The sequence below is a fragment of the Pinus tabuliformis genome, chromosome 7 (assembly GCF_031772625.1).
Source record: "Pinus tabuliformis cultivar Carrire ecotype Pingquan chromosome 7, CPIR1, whole genome shotgun sequence".
In the NCBI taxonomy this organism is placed as follows: domain Eukaryota; kingdom Viridiplantae; phylum Streptophyta; class Pinopsida; order Pinales; family Pinaceae; genus Pinus; species Pinus tabuliformis.
In genome coordinates, this window is record NC_142293.1 from 548,856,854 (window position 1) to 548,877,713 (window position 20,860).

Sequence of the window (20,860 nt, forward strand, 5' to 3'; positions counted from 1 at the left end):
CTACATAGATTGTGAAGAGGAAGAAGAAAAGGAGCAAGAAAGGTCAAAAGAAGAGGATATACTCCAGGAACAAAGCCTACATAAAGAAGAAATGAATCCGACCATATCTTGTAATGCATTGGCGGGAATTACCACTCCTCAAACCATCAAGATAGGAGGACAAATCAAGAAGAAAAAGGTAATAGTGTTGATTGATTCAAGAAGTACCCACAATTTTATTCATTATAAGATAGCAAAAAAATTGAATTGCTTCCTATATCCAGCACTAGAGTGTCAAGTTATGGTTACAAATGGAGGAACGATAAATTGCTATGGAAAGTGCCATAATATCAAGCTATCCATGGGAGAATATGTATTGACTATCCCAATGCTTTCCATTCCAATGGGAGGTGCTGATGTTGTACTAGGAGTCCAATGGCTACAATCCTTGGGTACAATAGCTTTTAATTTTCAAGAAATTTTCATGAAATTTTCTGAAGAAGGAAAGGAAATTCAATTAAGAGGTATTGTAGGGAAACTAGAAAAGATAATCCGCTCTAACTGTATGACAAAGCTTCTAAAAAAGGAACAAAGCAGTGTAATTGCACAATTATGTTTGCTAGATGTCTCCACATTGGAGTCACCTATTTCTCCATATCTCCAAAAAGTATTGGACAATCATTCCAAGGTATTTGAGACTCTCAAAGGTTTCCCACCTATTCATGATCATGATCATGCTATTCATCTAATTCTAGGAAGTGTTCCTCCAAACATCAGGCGGTACAGATATCTAAGCCCAAAAGAGTGAAATTGAACGTATGGTTGCAAAAATGCTAGAGGCTGGTATAATTCAACCTAGTCAAAGTTCTTTCTCTGCTCCAGTAGTATTGGTGCAAAAGAAGGATGGATCATGGAACATGTGTCTATATTATAAGGAGCTCAACAAACTCATTATTAAAGATAAGTTTCCCATTCCGGTTGTTTATGAATTACTAGATGAATTGCATGGATCAATTTACTTCACCATGTTGGATCTTCATTCAGGATATCATCAAATCAGAATGAATACTAAAGACATTTCGAAAACAGCATTTAGAACTCATGAGGGTCATTATGAATTTTTGGTCATGCCTTTCGGCCTTACCAATGCACCTTCTACATTTCAGGGTTTGATGAATTCCATTTTCAAACATTTCCTTAGAAAATTTGTGTTAGTATTTTATGATGGTATACTAATCTACAACAAGTCTTGGAAGGATCATGTTGAACATGTTGACAGGTTGCTACAACTATTGGAGGAGAAACAATTATATGCAAAAAGATCCAAATGTTTCTTTGGAGTACAAGAGGTGGAATATCTGGGTCATATTGGATCTCATGAAGGAGTTAAGGTAGACCCTAGAAAAATTAAAGCCATTAAGGAATGGAAAATCCCCATATCCATAAAGCATCTGTGAGGATTTCTCGGGTTGACAAGGTATTATCACAATTTTGTTAAGAATTATGGGAGAATAGCAACACCTCTAACAACATTATTGAAGAAAGATGCATTTTCATGGACTCTAGAAGCAACAAAGGCCTTCGAACATCTTAAAGAGGCAATGTGCCAAGCACCGATCTTAGCTACACTGGACTTCACAAAAACCTTTATTATGGAATGTGATGGTTCAGGAAATGGAATTGGTGTTGTTTTAATGCAAGATGAAAGACCCATTGCTTTTGATAGTCATCCAATCAAGGGAAAGTTTTTACACAAAGCTATTTATGAGAAGGAAATGTTGGCAATACTACATGCACTTAAGAAATGGTGACCCTACCTAATAAGAAGACATTTCAAGGTAAAAATAGATCATGATAGCTTTAAATACTTTTTAGAACAAAGATTATCCTTTGAAAAGCAACAAGAGTGGGTCACAAAGATGTTGGGTTATGACTTTGAAATCATCTACAAAAAAGGGAAGAAAAATGTGGTGGCAGATGCACTCTCAGGAAAGGATGAGGATGTGGAAGCATTGTTGTGCACCATTTGTATTATCCAACCAGATTGGATAAACGAAGTAAGGGAGAAATGGAAGAATGATGAAGAAGTGTGGGCACTTATTCGAAGGTTACAACAAGATTCCAGTACATCTAATACATTTAGCTGGCAAACTGATTCATTATGGTAGAAAGATCGCTTATACCTCTGTAAGAATTCCCATCTCAAACAAAAGATTCTTATGGAATTGCACACTTCTCCCTTAGGAGGCCACTCGGGATTTTTAAAAACTTACCATAGGGTTAAGAAGGAATTTTTTTGGGATGGCCTTAAATCAGATATTCAAAAGTTTGTGGCAGAATGTTTGGTTTGCCAACAAAATAAAGTTGAAACAATTAAGACCCTAGGTCTATTACAACCTTTATCCATTCCAAGCCAATGTTGGGAGGAGGTTTCAATGGATTTTATCAAAATTTTACCCAACTCTGAGGGAAAGAGTGTCATCATGGTGGTAGTTGACAGACTTACCAAGTATGCACACTTTTGTGCATTATCACATCCATTTAAGGCCAATACAATTTCTACTGCATTTATGGAAACAATTCAATAGCTACATGGAAACCCAAAGATTATTGTAAGTGATAGAGATCCCATTTTCACTTGAAATTTTTGGACATAATTATTTTCTTGTCTTGGTACTCAGTTAGCCCATAGCTCATCCAATCATCCTCAATCTGATGGGAAAACTGAGATAGTAAACAAATGTTTGGAAGGATATCTTCGTTGCTTTGTATATGATAAATAGGCATAATGGGTCAAATGGTTGTATAACACTTCCTTCCATACAGCAACAAAAATGACCCTATTTATGGCACTTTATGGATATCAGCCACCATCCATCACATCATATTTAAGAGAAAATTCTAATGTTCAAGCAGCGGAACATCACATCGAACATCAACAACAAGTCCTCCAACTCTTAAAGGATAACCTCATGTTGGCACAGAATAGATTGAAACAACAGGCATATCAACATCACAGTGAAAGAAGTTTTGATGTAGGTTATTGGGTATTCCTACGGCTACAACCATATAAACAAATGTCCCTCAAGCAAGCTAAGAAGGATAATAAATTATCACCAAGGTTTTATGGTCCAGACAAGGTGTTGCAAAAGATTGGTACTATGGAATACAAATTGGATTTTCCTCAAGCTTCTCGAGTGCACCCAGTTCTCCATGTTTCATGTTTAAGGAAGGTTATAGGTGACAAGCTCCCAGTTCAAACAATATTGCCAGAACTTGACGAGGAAGGAAAAATATATTGGAACCAGAAGCAGTCACAGAAACAAGATCTCGACAGCTACGAAATCGATCAATTTCCGAGTATCTCGTCAAGTGGAAGAACTTATCCGCTGAACAATCCACACGCGAGAATGAGAATTTTATACAGAAGCATCCAGAACTACTAAAGAATTGAGGAAAACACTTTTTTGAAGGAGAGGGGCATGTTAGGTCCCTATAATACTAGTGATTACCCCATTCCTATTATAATTGTATCCCTTATTAATATTGTTGTGCCCCTATTGTCCCCATATTGTTATTACTATGCCCCATAGAATCCCTCTATTATTATTTTTGTGGCTTTATATTATTATTGTTAGGTCGGCTGGGTTATATTGTGACTCCTTAGACTCCTATATATAGAAACGAGGTTTTGCCATTTGAATAGTCCAAGAATTTTTCATTTATGTACTGTAAAGGAGGTTTCCCCCTCGAAGAGGCTGAATTTCTAAGGCGTTGATCTATCTTTTCTATCTTTTTGTGAGTTGGTTTCATAACATAAATGTTCAAGCCTTAAATAATAATAATAATAAATAAATAAATTATTTATTTATTTAATTAAATTGAAAAAATAAATAAACTAATAATGAAGAAAATAAAGTAATCAGTACTTTTTTTGTATTCAAGATAAAAGCAAAAATAAATAATAAATAATAAAAACTAAGAATATATATATATATATATATATATATATATATATATATATATATATATGAAAATTTAATAATAAATGGTAGGGATCCAACAACTATTAATTTTCCATCCATTGTCTCTATTCAGATTGCTTGGCCTCTTTCTAATCTATGTAGCTTTCGTAAACTTATGGTGATGGAAATGATATATACTAGCAATGTCTCGGCCGTATTTGATGCAGATGTAGTGTTTTGTATTTTTCGCATGTTCTGCTAATTTTGAGGAGCAGGTCCTACCATGTTTGACGTCATTCGCATGTTCCTGAATCCTCTAATATATTAACCAGTCAGTTTCACTAACATAGGGTGTCCCGCATGAACAAGGGATTACGTGAACACCTTTCATATTCTTAGGGTCCACTGGGTATTTTATAGATCTTAGGGAACTTTGAATGGTGTGGAGGGGCCTACAAGTTGAGGGAACATTGTGCTTTCTTAGGGTCCTTGGAATACTGTGAGTAGTCACTTGTATAAAAACAAGGAGTACCCCATAAAACCACTCGGGTTCCTTTTTAATCTTGGATCCCCTGCTTGCTTTAAGGAAAGCCTTAAGAGGTTGTAGCTTATTATAACAATTATTTTTTAAAACCTTGAGGAGATCGGTTTTTTCATATTTAAAGTGACTTTAATCACAAACTCAATATGCATGAGTGGCTAAAGTGTTGAGAAAAACCAGCTTTTGAGCAGGGAAATTATGCAACTTAGCGTGAAGATACCACTCTATGTGAGTTTTCTTCCGAAAAACCTAGTGTGAGAATGATCCATCATCTTTATTTGAAATAAGGACTTCAAGAAAAGGAAGGCTCCCATTGATTTCAAATTCCATCTTGAACATTATAGAGTTAGACTCATTATTAAGATGTTGGAGAAAGAGATCCAACTTATCCTGACTATGAGGGATGATGATGTATGTGTCATCCAAAAATCTCTTCCAAAGAATTTGTTTGTATTGAGCTGAGGAAGCTTTAGATTAAAATTCCTCCATGAAAAAATTAGCTACAATGGGGGAAAGGGGGGATCCCATGCAAAAACCACATGTTTCTTCATAGAATTCCCCTTCAAAGCTAAAGAAAGTAGAGGTATGACAAATCTCAATCAATCTAGTTGTATGAAGGTCCATGATGTGGTTAATGACCTTATTTGCCTCATTGATGGGGATATTAGTCTAAAGCAATACCCCATCAAAACTCACAAGAAAATCCTCAGGATTAAACCTTATACCCTTTAACTCATTGGAAAATTTTGAAGAGTCTTTGATAAAGGACTCGGTAAGGCCAATAAGGGATTTCATCTTTTGGGCTAAATAATTTTCCAAAATATAGGTTGGGCCTCCTATAATGTTGACAATGTGTCTCATGGGAGCCCCCTCCTTATCTCTCTTAGTAAGACCATACATCCTCGGAGTGATAGGGTTACCCTCAATGAGTTTATGGCTCAAGGAGCTAAGAGTGTTACTAGATTTCATAGCTAGAGCCAGTTTTTCAGTGACCTTGTTTACAGGATTCATACTGAATTTTTTGTAGGTTCTAGTGTTAAAAAGTTGGTCCAACATTTCTCCTCAGTAATCTTCCTCATCTAAGATAACCACAACCCTACCCTTGTCCTCCTTGAGAATAACAATTTCCTTGTTATTGTTCAAATATTTGAGGGCATCGAATGCAAGGTTGATAATGTTACTCTTAGGGCGCTTTACCTTTCTAAGGACAATTGTATAGTCTTTTATAATTATATCTTTAATGTGTCATGGTAAACCCCTAATCCCAAATTCAATGTCACAATTAATCTCATCAATAGGAATTTTTCTAGGAGAAAGGGAAAAAAGTAATCCTTTCTCCAAGAGATTGAACACACGAGAGTCAAAAGAGAAACTAGAAAGGTTAACCACCCTATTATTACATGAAGAGGAATAAAACTTCTTATCATTATTATTATTACCATTAGTATTATTATTATTATTCTTAGAAATTTTATTATTATTGTTATTATCAACAATTTTATTATTGTTGTTTTTATTAAAGTAATATTTATTATTATTATGATTAATTTTAATGTTACTACTTAGAGAACCATAATCTAGGATGGGAATATTCGGCCCCAACGACCAATATTCAATTGTTGGATTACCAAGCAGGTTAATACCATGGTCTATCTTGGTGAATCCTTCACCCTAGTTGAAAGAGTGATCGCTCGCTGAAGAATGGAGGAAGGGGGTCAGAGGGTAACGACTGGAGGAGGAAGGGTGCTGATTTAGGTTGAGGATTGATTCAAATCACTGAGTTGAATGGTCACAACAAGGAAGGAAAGTAGAGGATTTCTTATTAGTGTCAGTAGATATGCTGGAGGGAAGAGGGCTTTGAGGAATGCTAATAATCATGGAATCTGAGTAAGGATAAGAGGGAAATGCTAAGGAAATATCCTTGGAACATGAAGTTCTCAAGCAGGAAACCTCTTGAGAGACTGTCGCAATGGAGAAATCCATTTTCCTATTATGAATAGAGGAGAAAAGAGGTATAGAAGTGAAGGCATGGAATACATAATGTCTTTGCAACCATGATCAAATCCTAAAATATTACTACATCATGGTTGACATAGAAAATCTGAAACCATGTTTTTATTCAATGGGGAAGACCTAGATCAAGCTTATGGAAGAGAAACATTCCTGATCCATGAACAAAGCGTAGATATTTGACTACCATTGAATCTGCTAGCTGAAGAATAATCTCACAAATCGGAATGACTCGTAAGAGAAGAGGATATTTTTACAAGCTTGAGAAACTTTCTGGATTGCTTGTTCTTGAAAATTTCTTCAAGGCGAAGAGACTTTAAAGTTGAATAGGCTTCCATCCTCTCCCAAATAGTTGTGTACATCACATGAGAAGGCTCTAGGTGTAAAGAGAACAACTCCCGGAAAAGAAAATTGAGACCTTTTCGAACCCTGTCACTGACCCATGTTAGCCTCACTCTCTTAAAAATCAATAATAAATTCAATTATTGAATTAAATAAATAAAATCATGAGGATTCCTCAAACTAAGGAGTCTAGTTTGGATGACAGATTCTCTCCAACTAGCTCCCGTAAATTAGTGTGTAAGCTGAGAAATTGTCTCAACCAAGTGAGTCTAAGATAGACGCACTATCTTAGGACCACTTACTCATGTATTTAAATGTATTATTAAATTATTTGAATAAGAGAGAATTACATGAGCATGAGAGACCACATGATGGCTCTCTTCCTTTTCCGCCAGTTTAATTTTTGTGTGTTAATTTGTTGTGCATATGGTTATATGGATTTGTGATTCTTCTTCATGTGGTATCAGAGGAAATCGTAGGCAATGAATTTGGCCTTTCATCATCAATACTGAGAGGTTTCACCATCTTCTCCTCCACCAAATTTCGTGAGTATCCATTTGAAAAGCTCAGAGTGTGTCTCTGGGAATTTTCATTCTGTAAATTCAACAAGGGCTTGGGCTTATCATCCTCTAGCAGGAGATCTCTGCTAAATCCCTTGTTTTGATCAATGACACAAGTTTTTTGAACCAAAAAGAGAAACTGATTTGGGTTTGGATTTGGATTACCATTTTGGTCGACTATATTGGGTTTCTGAATAGCACTGGATTGTAGCGTATTCTAATTGCTGCTTTCAATACTCATTTTTTGAAGAGCTGGAACTGTCTAAGAATTACAACTTTTGTTGAAATCTATAGATTTTGGACCAGTCACATATGGGAAAGGATTAAGAATCTCACTACAGATGCTGGATTTATGAGAAAGCAAAGAAATACAGGCTTTGGAACAGTGGAATATGACATATGATTAGACTTATCATCAAAGACAATTCAGAGAATTTGCCAATGTTTAGCTTTCTAAATGAAATAATTATTTTGTAGTCTGCCCACAGGAAATGAACAGTCGACGCTAATGTGGAATTGTTTTCGCTAATTGCAGTCTTCGAGTGTTCACTAAGATGATTAAAATTACATAGATGCTCCATAATTAATTTCTTTGACCATACAATTTGAAAATGAGAATGCGCACCAAAATTATCACCATGAGATTTGAGTTCTCCGCCTCTTATTTCTTCATGTGGTATTGGAGCCAGAGGCAAAGTCTTCTTGCTGATGCGCATTTTTTAGAGCCAATATTGCTCGTTGTGTGTGTTTTTTAAGAGTAGGAACTCCTACGTAGTGAAATTGGTTGCCCACAAGGGCCACAAAATCACTCTTCTGAATTTTCCATGTTTGTCTCGCAGTGTTGGGCATGTGCATTGCTTCCTGTGGTTGGTGGAGTATTCAAATATTAAAGGGGACATGCTACATGTCTTATCCATTGCCCACTGGTTGGACCTTTGTTCATATTATGAAATTTGGTTTATTACTCTACAACTAGGAAGCATATTACTTTATCAAAGAGCTGATATATCACTTCAAGAGGACTAATAAATGCATATATGTACCCATTGCTATTGGCTGCCATTAGTCCCAGATTATGAAAAATTTAATTTCCATTGTAACCTGAATTTATGGCAGTTATACAAGAACGGGTTTATTGTTAAGAAAGGGAAACAAGCTCCTCTAGTCTTGAAGCTATCTTTTGGATGAATTTTCTGCATTATAAAGATGAGATTAACCAGTGTTCGTTGACCAGAGGAAATGTCTGTGAATATAACTCGGATTTATGGGTTCATGTGACCACTGAAGGTAATTTTGAGAGGCCTTAGTTTCTTTCCTGGAATAGACTATGGGTTTGTGGAAACAGAAATTGTTGATTATTTACTATGTTTGGAGTCGAATTAATTATGGATTGTTGGCCACAACCTTTCCCATCGAAGATTAGAATTGTTGATGTATTTTATCGCTGGAGACATTACCGAGTAAGTCACATGGTCACTACTGGTGTATCTTGCTAGTATAAATGTGTGGCATCAAAAAAATAATTTGAAGCATAGCTTATTCCTGGACTGCATGTCACTGAATCTATGTGCTAGAGTTTAATTTCAAGGGACCGTGTTATATACCTCTACTAGCAGTCGTCCAATATCAGATCTCAGAGATGGTAGCATCAGCTTCAAAAATGGATACTATAAATCAATAGAATATTGGACCTTTTCATTACTTCTGCGTGGATTCTTGTTGAGCCACCTTAAAGCCTTGAGCACCAATGTATAGCCAGTGCGGAGAAGGATCTGATGCATTGAAAACACATTTTATGTGAAAAGACCTGCGTTGGAAGACTTTCCCATGGAAGACCTCCTTGTGTTGCTAGATTAAATGGTGTGTAAATCAAATGATGTTTACATGGATAAGCATGGATAAAAGTAAAGTTTACAGGAATCCAACTAAAAGGGATTGATGCACTCCCTTCAAGGTATGCTTAAAGTGATAATGCACATTTTTTTAAAGACATAGCTTTTCAAAATATATTTTATTACTTTTCATAAAAGTAATAAAATATCTTATATTTCTTGGTGAATTGTAAAAGTGCTTTTGGAAATTCCTATTTCAAACATAAAAGGCTATATTTTTTTTGTATTTGGAGTGATAAGGTGAAAGTATTTTGAAATTTGGACCGATAAGGTGTGACTTATAAATCTTTGAAGTGAAAAGGTTGTAACTCGTGGTTTGAAAAGTTCCTTTTATTTATGAAGACAAGTTGCTTCAAGGGGATGTGAGCTTGGCATTCTTATTGTTGGAGAAATTTCATTCATGATGTTGAGAAGATGAAGGTTGATGTACTCCCATATTTAAATACAAAACATATCTTTTTGGTGGTGATTGTGTCCTAGATCCGCTCGAAATTGAATAAGGGGATCTTAGGTACACCATGTGTATGTTTGTGATGGCACATAATTCTTGATAATGTTTCTAATATGGTACACATGTAGCATACAACACATGAATGACATGCATGCACATAATCAATTCTGTTCAAGCTTATGTAATCAAGAAAAATACAAGCAATCAAGAAGAAACAATACATAATCAAGTTTTCAACAACATTTCTACATCAACATCCATTCAGGCTATCATCTACATCAACAAACTTTGCAACAATTCAACAACAATTTTTTTGGAAATTGCACTTGCACCATTTTTTTAATAAGTTCAATACAAAACTGTAACCTGTAAATCATAATTTGTAAGTTGGATTGTAATCAAAGTCAAATTAAGTTGAATTGTAAGGGTGCATTCTCTATTGAAACCGACACCCACGCTTTGAATTGATAAGGAATCAACTAAACCAAGTGAATCCATTTTTTTTTAACTGAGTCATTCAAATCATTGTAAGCATTTACCCTGGGTGCATTTTCGATAGTATTCGACACCCTTCTTTTGATCGATCAACAGTGTGATTTCAAGCAAGTGCAAATCTCACAACATCAAGCGAGCCTAAAACTAATTGAAGCAAGCATCAAGTGAGCGCGAAAGAAATCAAGTGTGAGTTCAAACAATCAATTGTTAAAACAAGTTCAAGTGAGCAAGTTCTATAAATCCAGCAAGTATTAAAAGAAAGTGAGCGTGAGTTCCAACAAGTTCACATGGAAAAAAGCATTTAGTTGTTAAATAGTCTTAAAAATTTGATCCTCTCAACTGCTAAAGACATGGTACAAATCAAAAAAACCACTCTTGCTGACATTCAAGTGAATATTCAACATGCACATGAAACGATTGATTTCCTTCAACTGGAGTCGCAATTGCAAAGAAATGAGTTGCAAGAGAAGCATGTTGCTTCCAAGTCTTTAACCAATCTAGAGACAGCTAATCATTCAACTTCATTCATCCAACCAGCTTCAAGTGTTGAAGTTGTTCTAGTTCAACTTTCTTCCAAACCCGTCATCAAGCCATGGGAAGAAATTCAAAGTAATCGAAGTCAATGTGGCTTAGGATATGTCAAAGATAACAACGACTTACATATCCCTGATTATTCAAAGCCCATTCAGTTCGTCAGTGCCGGATTACTTGAAGAAATCACCTCGGAAAGTTCTCAAAAACTTGCAGGCCGACTTCAATGCACACAAACTGAAGTTGTAGACAAACAAAAATGCACATAAACTCAAGTTGTAGACAAACCAAAATGTTCTCAATGTCAAAGAACCAGTCATATGGAAAATCAATTTTTTGATCTCCATCCTTGTAGCCATTATGGAAAGTCAAATTATACATCAGAGAAATGTTGCAACCAATGACAGTTAGCCAGATTAAAGATAAATTATTCATGGATTGATCCCTAGGGATGGTCATCCACAGCCAGAAGATTTTAGAAGTTTTACAATCAGATTGAATCACACATATTGCAGCCAAAAATCAAATGAAGATGGTACTCTTGTGTAGTGGAATGAGGGAGTACACCAGTGAAATACTCCTCCACCTACAGGGGGAAAGTTTAGATATAGTTTGGAGAAGATTGCCTCTCCTTTCAGCTAACAAAGTGGGGAAAATGTCAATGAAATTGACAAGTGGTTTTGAGACTGAGAGTCTCGACAACATTGGCGAAGCATCCAGTGGGCATCTCCATCAACCAGTGGGCGATCATCATCAGCAAATACGCCAATGGGTATTCATCAAATTGTGTCAGTAGACACCGGATGTTGTTTAAAGCAAAGGATAGTTGGATCCTTTTGTGTCTTGGCACATGATGGATTTGTCAAGAAAAATTGAGAGATGAATTAGTCATGCAGCTAACTCATGGTCTCTTCATATTGTAGTTTCTCTAACATCCAGCGCTGGTGGTTTTTCAGACAAATGTTTTTTGACGATCAACCTGAGAACTTGGAAGATGGTTCCTTGTTCATTTTGGATTTATCATTGGTGGGGGGAATGTTAGCCTCACTCTCTTAAAAATCAATAATAAATCCAATTATTAAATTAAATAAATAAAATCATGAGAATTCCTCAAACTAGGGATTCTAGTTTGGATGAGAGATTCTCTCAAACTAGCTCTCCTAAATTAGTGTGTAAGTTGAGAAATTGTCTCAACCAAGTGAGTCTAAGATAGACGCACTATCTTAAGACCACTTACTCATGTATTTAAATGTATTATTAAATTATTTGAATAAGAGAGAATTACATGAGCATGAGAGACCACATGATGGCTCTCTGCCTTTTCCGGCAGTTTATCTTTTGTGTGTTAATTTGTTGTGCATATGGTTATATCGCTTTGTGGTTCTCCTTCAAACCAAGGCTAAAATCGTCATTTATTCTTAAGTTTTTAAATTATTTCATATATATATATATATATATATATATATATATATATATATATATATATATATATATATATATATATATATATATATATATATATATATAATTTCATAATTTTTAGTATTTATTTGTATTTTTATCTTGACTACTAATAAATGATTAATTACTTTATTTTCTTCATTATTTGTTTATTTATTTATTTAGCTATTTATTTAATTTAATTAGTTTATTTATTTATTACTATTACTATTATTATTATTTCTAAGTTCAGCCATTTATTATTTTTATTTATTTTCTTACTTTTTAGAATTATTTGTTTCAATTATTTAATTTTGACCATTTATTATTTTTATTCATTTTTAAATTTTTAGAACTAATTGTTTTCATTATTTAAGTTTGACCTATATATTATTTTTATTTTACTATATTATTATATTGATTTTTTTTTTGTAAGTCAAGATTCTATTCATTCATCAAAATATCAATACATAGGTATCAAAATGCAACTAGCCTCCCCCCATCGGCTTTATCGCCCAATGTTATCACCATATTACAATCAAACAATAGGAGAAATAGATCAGTAGTCCAAAGCCTAATAGATCATGAGAACCAAAAGGAAACTAGTGACCATACTCAATGATTAGAAGTAATTGACGTTTTATTATTTGGACCAATCCATGGATATGGAGGAGGGTGATATGGACAATTAACATGTTTCTCAAAGTGATCCAACCACATTTCCTTCTTCTTGATCTTTTTTGCTAGTAATTTTTGCCCCTGCGAAACCTCTACAATCATTTCTCTCACATGGCATTGAAAGTAATACAGTTGATTAAGTGTGGGGATGACCTCCTCATGTTATTACTTTATGGTCTTGTCATAAGCTTCTAGACAATATGATGAGTCTCATCAATAGGTAAATTATATGGACCTTAATGCCACTCTCCAACTTATTAAAATCAAATTTTCTCACATTTTGTTACATGTTTTGTTATAATTTTCTTAGTGAGAAGATTAAAGATGGGATGTTATGACATGTGGCCTAATGTGCATTAATTTCAGGATTTGGAGAATTTTTTGCTAATTTAAATACAGGAACTCGATGTAGACAAGCAAGAGGGATTTTTAGAGATTAGATCTCCCTCCTTAACTCCTCACTCACTCAAAGATTCCTCCACCAGATCTCATTAGCTCAGAGTTACAGGGAGCCAAGACATTGAGGTCAGTTGAAACCAAGCGAGTGATAGTTGAAGGCAATTTGATATCCAGTTGGGAACAAGACCTCCCTAACTTTAAGGAAGTTGTTGGTAGCTTTAGTTGTATAAATAAGAAGGCCTAGAGCCTCATTACGATTTGAAATTTTTGTTGTAGACAAGAGGAATTTTCGAGTTAAGAAATTGTGACTGATAACTTATGTATTTTTTATATTTTAATTAAAATGAAAAGCATTCCCTTGATCTAGCACTGATTTGACTCAGAGGGCTGAAAATCTTGGTCTGAGGCCCAACCCTAGCAGTACAGGTTCCTATTTCTTTGTATGTATGCTTAGATTACATTCACAGTTAGCTGTTGAAGTGATTTTGGTTGTGCTTAATCTGAAAGTATTTGGATGGTTGCTTAATTTGCTTCCATTTGTGGATAGATTGATCAGTGGTACCATAGTGACAGTAAACACTTTAGAAAATATTATGATAATGGCCTTTACCTCATCTGCTTTATAGGATCATGATTTGAGGATTCCGTTCACATAGTCCAAAACGAGATTTATTATTTGATTACTACATCACCTAGGGTTTATTTTTTTAATAGATCACTATCTCTAAATTTCTTAGAAGTATCTGTAATTTTCATTTTGATCTCTCGAGTTTGCTATGGTTTCAAAGCACTTCCATTCATAAACTTAGTCATTAGCTATTAATAAATCTGTTTTCCTACGTTCAACTCATATTTTCCATATATAAATGAAATTGTTCATAAATGAAGAAAAGAGTGTATGTTGTTGCAGGAACATTTGATCTGAAGGGAGACCTCATCTCATTCACCTAACCCAAGTGCTCTCCACCTACACTACGAAAGTCCACCAAACCGTAATCCAAATTCTTTTTTTGTAAGCAAAGTGAAAATTTTCCTTCAGCAAATCCAACTATATTGAAGAATTTGATTTAGTCTTGGGTGGTGTGCACATCCTCCTTATTTTCCCATCAGACACCTTTCCCACACTCTATTCTACCTTTCCTACCTCCTTATAAGCTTACATTTTGTTTCATGTAGTAAAACAGAGCATCTTGTAGTAAAACTAGGACATCATGTAGTACTACAAGAATCCCTGTAGCAGCCTATTTTTAACCCCAAATTGAGTAGAAGTCGTCATTTGAGCTTACGTTCAGCCTCCACTTATCTCCCATACCCTTGAAAATATTCTAGACTTGTTACCCCATACTTGTCTCCCCTATCAAACAAAAACTTGGGTAAATTAGCATTTGCATTCAAAAAACTAAAACTCAAAAAGGCTTTTTTTGCAATTTCTAAGTTAGTACATGCATGCAACAGTCATAGTAGTTCCCAGATAAAATTCCATGATTAGTTAATTGAGATAACTAGATCTTATATACAAGGTTAAGATAACTCTCTTTTGCAAGAAAAATGTGTAGATTCTTAGCTAGATGATTTCATGTCACTTTATAGCACCTTCCAATTCATCACTTTCATTTCCTAGAGTAGGTAGCATTCCCTTTTTTCATTAAGAATAATTTTCCCTTTGCCATTTGGTATTCAGACTCCTTCTAGTCAATAGAATCCTAGTTTGAAAAACCCTAGTGATCTATCGCCCTAGTTGAAAAGTTACAAGAGTAGATGATTGCATCTACTGTGTATACAACATTGTCACCTCTGAGTTTGTATGAACACCAGGTTGATGAAGTAAAGTTGGTAGTCCCGGGAGTTGCAACATTCTTGTTGTAATACTAGTGCTCATCACATTTTGGCATCATTGTCAGGGAGGTGTCTAAGTAGATGTGATTTCTTCTTTCATTCAATAGATAATTGTAATCTTTGCTTTCTTCCATTATACAAGCAGTTCCATTCAGAAAATAGTTGCAATCTATGTTTTCTTTCCAAATTTTCCAGTAGTTCCATTCAGCAAATAGTTGCAAATCTTTTCTTTCTTTCCGTTTTGCAAGAAATTTTGAAAAAAACCATAAAAACCTCCTTTCATGCCTTGTAGGAGTAAACACTAATTCGGAAATTTTTTGCCAAATACCCCCACCGCATCTAATAGCCAAGCTTCTCTCTTCTTTGGTGGCTATGAGCTAATGGACCCATTAGGCGAACAACTAGAGATCTTTGAAGAGCCTATTATGGACGAAGAAAAGATCCATTCCAACAACCTACATCATGGATGAAAATAGAAATGGGATTGAAGACAGAGATGGAGTTGAGAATAGAGCTGAGGGTGCTTTTCCCATAAGAAAAACTAATGGAGATGCTAGGATGAAAAACATAAGCCCCTCTTCGCTTGCTCACTTCCATGGCTTGACCTCAAAGGACCTAGATACCTTTTTGTTTTCATTTGTTTTCATATGCAGAACTTATGATTACACCTCTGATGATGAGAAGCTGAAATTGTTCACATCCACCCTCAAAGATGCAAACTTGCACTAGTTCATGGGTTTACTTAGGGACAACATCACCACCTAGGCTTAGATGTAACAAGAATTCAACAATAAGTATAGGGACAATTTCATGTCCAAAGATACTAAAGAGGAAATTTTTAGAATGACCTTGGGACATGATCAATGTTTGGAATATTATGAGGAAAGGTTCCAACTCATCTACAAAAATTCCAGGTGTACCCTCGATCCTCAATCCCTTAAGCTAGTCCTTAAACCTGTTGTCGGGAGGGGACATCTATCAGTTAAACTATGATGATATTAATACAGTTTTCAAAAATCATTCTAGGAAAGCCAAAAAGAAGTGTAGGGATGGTCAAGCTTTGGCCAGTTCATCCTCCTCCAATGCATCCATGAAAAATGAAATTGGGAACATGTTGTAAGACTTCAAGAGTGAAATGCTTCATACCCTTTCTCTGCAAATGGACACCATGCAGATCAAGAGGAAGCATGAGGAAGAAGAAAGAGCCTTACCTGTATTCTACCATAGATGCACTAGAAGGCACCCTAGGAATGAATTTGCATTGAATATTATAAAGATATTCTAGGTCTGTGAGGAGAACCACTCCACAAACAAGTACCATTTTCCTCCTGGATTAAATGTTGTGTATCAAGGAACTAAAGGGGTGACTGAACAACTCTACTAAATTGACCTAAGGAGGCCTCAAGGACCTCAACCATAGTAGGAAGGCATGCAAGGGGCATCCTACTCATATTACAACCCTAACGATAATGCATCCATTCCCCCTTGGCGCCCTCCTTCTCATCCTTCATGGTCAACACCTTCTCCCTTGTCTTTGCGCCTCAATACCATTCCCAACCTGACAACCAACCATTTCAGCCATATACCTCTCCACAACCTTGGTGGAATGTTCCATCCCAGGGGTGGAGGACCCTGTTAGACTCCGTCTCGTCAGCTCGCACAGTTAAATTCACCAAGTTGCAAAGGTTGGTTCTCCTTGCCATATGGAAGGCGCCCACTTCTAATGATTGCTGTAGGAAGAATGCACAAAATGCTTCACTTTTGAAGAAACAAGCTGAACAATTAGCTGAGATGGAAATTATTTATAAGGAAAATCAAGTCCTTAGAAAGTGATACTTCAACATGATGGAAAATATGAAAGTAGGGAATACCATAGAATGAGGAGAAATATCACTATGCTTATATAGAGGAGGGAAGTGTGTCAGAAATGATGTTATTTGCATATTGTAATTTAAGCCCTTTTCACATTCTACGACATTCATGGAGGATAATTGTCAATTTGATTCTGATAATTAGTCTGGGCCTTCATGATTTGGCTCTTTCTCATTCAAGAAATCAATGCAAATGCATGTTTCTTTAAAGTGACCGACACGGGCTTGCGATCATCGTAAAGTCACAGGCTTGTGCATCTATCTAGTTTTGGATGCATGATAAATGGATCCACCGTCTATTGTATATCTTTGTCTCAAAGCATGTACATCATTGATTATTCATGATGTTCATCAGTGGAAATATCTCGATCAACTTCCATTGGATCTATTTGCTGATGTGTCGCTCACTGTACCCCCAATAGTTTTGCAAGCATTGCAAGAAGAATTGCTAAGTTCAAGGCTAATTCAATGTAGCAGCAATTGTGCTTTAAGAGCTCAGAAAAGAACAGAAAAGGGAAAAGGGAAAGAACCAATCAGTTTCAAGATATCAGTTATAAGAGAATATCTATTTCAAGGAGCAGTGGAAGCTTGGAACGAACTGGATTTCTTGCATCATTTGCAGATAACAACACTGAAACTAAATGTGAGCATGATATAGATAAGAATGATTGGCAACAATTTTATTGGGAAGCATACTTGCAAGATTTTCTTCGTGAAGGAGCTGCAAAAGCCTTAGTTCCATCATATGAAAGATCCATCGCAGAGATACTTGTATCGGGTATTGTTCTTGAGCATATTGGATTTAAAAGTGAACTTATTTGGGAGCAGATTTTCAGAGAGAGGTAACAGTAGCATTCAAAATGTTCCATGCTTATCTGAATCAAGCTAAGGAAGACAGACAAACAACCTGGAAATGGTGCTTCAAAGCATGCCCAAGAAAGAAAAATACAATCCGGAGCTGAAGAATGTAAAGTGGAACCAGCTGATTATGCAAGGTTTATAAACTGCTTGATTTGCACTCTAGATAAATTGTTTCAACATTTTTCCATTCAGTCTCAAGGAAACAAACATGGTAATTTCAAGAATTTCAAGCATGGGAAAAAGAAAATCACATGCTGTTTCGAAATCCAGAACAATATGTCCTCCCATGAATCGTTAAGAAATGGAAGAAGGCAGGCCATATGCCAGATTTCTTCTTTGTTATCGGCAATTTCTTCTACTCTCTCAGTGGCAACGGCAGCAAAAACTAAGCTTCAAGAAGACTAAGAGTTGTATAAGGACGAGACAAACAAGCTTTCACTAGTGGTTCCCTGAGACGGGATTAAGGGTGAAGGAAAAGCAGATGGACAGAGATCAGTGACTGCCTTTTATCCTGAAAGCAGACCAGTTTCTAATGTGAGTGTAATAATAACAGGACTTTCTACTAACTATACAAGAATGGAATCATTTGGCAACGTTGATGCGTTCGCTGAGACCCTGGTTAATTCTCTACATAGAAGTTGGAAAAGACCTCCAGGACAAGTAGCAAAGCTTCTAACTGCAAAATCCAAGAATGGCATGTATTATGTAGAGTATTCATTGCAAAAGCCTGGGGAAAGTAAGATCCATCTTCTCTCCGCGATTGGAATGGCACAGATGGGCCTCCTGTACAGTATGTGGATTATCAATAGATTAATATACCTATGGGAAGAATGGCTTCTGTTGTGAAGACAGTGCCATTGTATCAGTTGACAGCAATATAAGCATTGTATTTCATTTAGAGGGCTGTAAGTTTTCTTCTTCTCAACGAGTTGATATAGGAGAAAAGGACAAGCTGGGTCCAAGTGCTGGAGAGATGGTTGTCGATAATGAAGGTCAACTGACTGAGTTGTCATCATCACGATGTCAGATGACACCTAATAAACGAGTTGATGATAGTGCAGTTTATGTGAATAGTGATTTATGTTTTGATTTGAGAAGGGAGGTTGTGTGCTTTGTTGGTCAAGGTTTGGACAGAGGTCGGGAAAAACTTCTGACAGCTTATTACAAGTCGTATGTCAACTTTGTTCTCCTCAGATGCTCTGTTCAACTAGCATGCATCAGTTTTTACAATGCCATTCATTGTCACTGGAGAAGCATTTTGTGGTGTGGAAGCTACTCAGTTTAGGCAGAAAATGAAAAGTGTGTGTAAAAATTATTTTGGGATGTTTCAGTGCCAGAATATGGAAGCACTGCGGGTTGATGATTCTAGCTTAAATGAGGTTTCTATGTCAACAGTTTCCTATTTGCTTGGTAAAGGAAGTGCAGGTTGTGTGGGTAATGGTACAGTTGTAATTGGGGCTCTGGGAAAAAACAATTCTGGGAATGGAAACTTCATCGAAGGGGGTCTGTATTTTGTGATGTGGCAGCCAATTGCGAATAATCCGGCATTCGATCCATTTTCAGAGTACATGCCGTGGATTTACTCCAGATTATCAAGATCCTTTCCTAATTTTGGTAAAATGGCCAACGCATTTCCAGAGATTTGGTGCGCAGTTTGCAAAGTGGCATGCAAGATTCGATTGCCTGTGTTTATCTTCAGTAAATGGGATTGACACTTGTAATGCCACCTCTTCATTAGATTCAACAGATTCGAGTGGAAGGAGCGCTATACTATCTTCAGAAGCTCTGATTGTTTTTTTTTTAGTTTTATTTATTAATAATGATAAAACAAATCCCTTGTCTTGGGGGCCGATTTGTTTTTCCTTAGCAGATTTTTTATTTAATGTATTAAAAAAAAAATCATTTGAAAAAAGTTAGTGTGAGAGAGAGAAGAGTTCTGAGCGCTGGTGGAGGAAAACAAAGCTTCCATTGTACAGTCTTTGACAGAGATTTTAATGAAAATACACAGCTCTGACTTATGAGATTCCTGTGGTATGACAATTTAGCATAAGTTTTCCTTCTGTTTCATATGTAACCTTTTATGTTTTCATTTCACTTCATGATCATTTCCAATTGAACAAATGAAGTGTTTAGGTAGAATTCATAATATTTTATGCTCTGCCTATAAGTTTGTTCATATTTAATTTTTTCTTCTGTTTGACAAGGATTCATCCTCTATGCCCTTGTCAGCTCCTCAGCAGTCTTGCCATTCCATTTAATCTCAATTTGATGTTAAATCATTGCCTACCTTGCCTCATGGGATAATCTGTGTTCTTGATTACATTTCTTTGTTCAAGTTGTTCCTTTACCCCATGCATCCCAGAAAAACCCCATCATTTATTAAAAACCCCTTTTTATCAATTTACTAGCCTAAAATCAATTTCTTTTAAAGTCATCTCAGCCCCTTTTAGAAAACTTTTTGCTGAGATAGACCAGAGAGAGCCCTCTCCTACCCCGTAGTGCTAGCTACGAGGCTAAGTGGTTTGATGTTACCTTGAGTTTCGCCTTCTTCAGCCTGAGGCAAATTCGAGCGCTAACATATTGGCGACCATACTGGGGAGAACATTCGACTTGTTGATTTTCTTGTCCCAGTACATGAAATCAAATTGCAGATCTGATGCTGATGGTGGACAGCAGTCAGGTACATATGGAGGCTGAACCATTCACCTAGTGACTCCAACTCGATCCAGACAGTCCAGTGCTCGCTGATCCATTCATGCAATGGTGGGGTATGTGGCAAACCCTGCACTTTGTGAAGCTCTAAATGAAGTTAGAGAGTGGTTAGTGGATATTGAAATTAATGAAGAATTTTTCAGTACCTTCCTTCAATGTTTGAAATCTCCGAAGTTTCATCTTGAAACTAAAACTGGTGTCTGTGAGTTAGTTGTTGAAAGAATCGAAAAGGAGATTCAATGTTTAGATGAGCAGATCCAGTCATATGATTTCCAAGACCCTAAAACGTTCTTGGAA

General features: G+C 36.0%; 1 pseudogene; it reads left to right on the forward strand.

Annotated features, from left to right (window-relative positions):
- The first annotated feature begins 17,903 nt into the window (after positions 1-17,903).
- LOC149248525 (psbP domain-containing protein 3, chloroplastic pseudogene) lies at positions 17,904-18,697 on the forward strand (annotated as a pseudogene).
- Positions 18,698-20,860: the final 2,163 nt, after the last annotated feature.